This window comes from Triticum aestivum, chromosome 2B (genome assembly GCF_018294505.1).
Source record: "Triticum aestivum cultivar Chinese Spring chromosome 2B, IWGSC CS RefSeq v2.1, whole genome shotgun sequence".
NCBI classification, from domain to species: Eukaryota; Viridiplantae; Streptophyta; class Magnoliopsida; order Poales; family Poaceae; genus Triticum; species Triticum aestivum.
The window spans coordinates 611,583,407-611,586,725 of NC_057798.1; positions in this window are offsets into that span (position 1 = coordinate 611,583,407).

Genomic DNA, 3,319 nt, shown 5'->3' on the forward strand with positions numbered 1-3,319 from the left:
CTACCACAGTTTTTTCTGTCATGGACGGCCCAAAGAATGTCATGCAGCTGCGTCTCCGGCCCGCCCAGGACGAAAAGCCCATTTTCTGTCATGATTTTTTGTCATAGAAGTAGGAGCCCAGCACATCTATGATAATACCGGGTTTTGTCACAGTTATCATCATAGAAGTGTCATATGTATGACAGAAAAAAAATTGTTCAGCCCAAAATGTCACGGATGTGTCTTTTTTGTAGTGTGATGTATAATAGATGTTGTATAACAGAGAAGAACGGCAAAAAAATTGGTGGCATTGAGTTGTTGATAGAAGTATGCAAAAAAGCTACTCAGTTGCTAGCAAGATGAATCAACGAGAACTATGAAGGTTGGAGTCTAGAAAGGTATTCCCTGTTAGAAATCGACTACGACAGCAGTTAAGCTATGCATCATTCTTGGCGGTGGATCTCATCCCTGTCAATTTTAGCAATCACTACACGTGGAAGAAGTAAAGCATGTCAGTTGTATTGATTTTCAAACACACAAAAATGAAGGAGCAAAAGGCAGCCAAAATATAATTGTAGGGCCCTCTTAACACATAATGTTTGTGCCTAATCTGTTAATTAGCTTTTGCGCGATCAAGGTGATTTTACTACTCCCTCCGTCCCATAATATAAGAAATTGCTTGCACATAATCCTTGGAGATTTATACTGGATTAATACATTTGTCCAGTTTAGTGGAGTCCTTAAACAAGCAATGACATTTTAGCAATATTGAACAAGCAACTCCAGTATAAATTTGAACAAGCAACTCCAGTATAAATTTGAACAAGCAATAGTATTTGTCAATGCTAGAGATACAGTCAAACTGTAATCACAAAGAATGATTGAGAGCATTGGAGATACACTCAAACATTTGTTCTTGAACAAGCAATGATACTTCTGTAATTCAGTAACAAAGCTTACAATTTCATTAAGAATTTGATATGAGGAAATTTCAGTAAGGAATTGACAGGGCAAATTTCAATAACAACTAGCATAAGTGTACGATAAAGTAGTGTATGCTTGAGTGTGCCATTCTACTGCATTTCTTAGTAGTGCATGGTTTTTGTAAGTTTGTAGCTGTCGAAAATGTGACTGAGGAGGATTCGTCAGACGAAAATGTGGATGGTCAAGGAATTTCAAGTTTCAAGTTCCATGTCAAGGACATCACCTTCTTCTTCCTAGCCCTGCTACACAACTAGCTCGCTCTGCTCCTTGTTCTGAGCATCCATGGTTGCTTCCAGTTCTGCAGCATCATCAGCTCCTTCGTCTGAGGAAACCGCAACAGCTTCTGCATCAGAAACAACTGCTGGTTGCAAAAAGAGAATTCGCGTCACGCAGTGAATCAAATAGCGCAAGCATACTGATTTGATGCAAACTGTCCTTACCTTGTTGGTCCTCTTGTTCCGTTTCTTCGGTACCACCACTTGCCTCGTCTGAAGAAACCGGCATAGTAGTTTCCACACGACCTGATTGCACACAAAATTCTTGCCAATTTCATATTTCATGAGACTGCAGCTACAACAAAACATGAGAGACATATCAATTTATAAGTTGTTACTGAAGTCTTTGTCCCACCTTCGTCTTCTTGACCCTGCTCCTCTTCTATTTCTTCAGTATCATCATTTTCGTCGTCAGAGGAAACCTGTGCAGCTTCCATAGCACGCACATCACCTGCATCTTCCTGGCTATGCTCCTCAACCAGTAGGCTCCTTTTGCTCGTCGTTCTGAAGATGCACGGCCTCTTCTTGCATTGCTGCAGTAGCGTCACGTCCCTCGTCTGAAGAAACCGGTGTAGGTACAACAGTTTCCATATCAAAAACATCACCTGCTTGCAAACAAAATTCAGGTGCCACAGCCAGAGTCAGACACATAGTTCAAATACAATACGGGGCACACATCAATTTGAAGTTTCAATTTCCATATCAGGGGCATCACCTATCTCACGTTCCTCTTCTATTTCTTCAGTATCATCATCTTCGTCGTTAGAGGAAGCCGGTGCAGTTTCCAAATCAGGCACACCACCTGCATCTTCCTGACACTGGTCCTCAACCAGCTTGTTTTGCTCTTTGTTCTGAAGATCCATGGCCTCCTTTTCCATTTCTTCAGTGTGTGCAGCAGCTTCCATATCATCACCTGATTGATTGCAAACAAAATTCTTATCAGTTTCAGATAGGACAGTCAAGACACATAACGCAGGGCATTGCACCTACATAAAGCACGGGACACGCATCGATTTAAGTTTCATGTAAGGGGAATCACCTGTCTCACGTTCCTCTTCCTTGTCCTGCTCCTCAACTAGCTTGTTTTTCTCCTTGGTCTGAGGATCCATGGCCGCTTCCATTTCTGCTGCATCCTCGGCTCTCTCCTCCTAGGCAACCGGCGCAGGCACGACAGTTTCGACATCAGAGTCAATAGCTGCTTGCAAACAAAATTTGCGTCAGGCGATAAATCTAACAGAGCAAGCAATATTATTTGAGGCAAGAAAACTGTTCTTACCTTGCTGGCCTTCCACTTCCTCATCCTGCTGTGTACCAGTCTTCCTCGCCGGAGCCCTCCTCGACGTCCATCTTGTCTTGGGCACGGCTTCCTCGGCCATCGGAACCACCGTGGTCTGGCTCCGAGCGCGACGAGTGGTCCGAGCCGGCATTTGTGGTTCTTCCTCCATTTCTGCAGCATCCTCCTCCTTCTCCACCGGTGGTTCTTCTTCCTCAACCTGGTTCTGCGGATTTGTGGCTTCTTCCTCCATTTCTGCAGCATCACCTGCTTCGTCCAAGGAAACAGGTGCAGGCACAGCAGCTTCCGCATCAGAGGCAACGGCTGGTAGCAAACAAAATTCGCATCAGGCGATGAATCCAACAAAATTCACAAGAAAATTGATTTGATTTCAGCAATCAAACTGTTCTTACCTTGCTGGTCTTCCCCTTCCTCTTCCTGTTGCACAGCAGTCCTCCTCGACGCTCGTCTTCCCTTGGGTGCCTCCCGGCCATTGCCATTGGCATAGTATGGACGGTCGTTGGTGAGGTAGACACGTTGATAGCCGTCATGATAGAAACGACCGTTAGCATCCTTAAAGACACGATTGGATCCGGCGCCACGCCCCCTTCCACGGCCTCCTATGCCACCACCACCACCACCATAGTAGCCTTGGCCTCTGCCCCGGCCTCCACCAAAGTTTCCCTCCCTTTGGTAATAAATACCCTCTGAAATATAGCATAAGCCAGTGTGAGATCAGATCAACAGTTGCATATATACTGATGAGCGACCAGGGAGTCTCAAGAGTTTGTATAACATATTTACATGC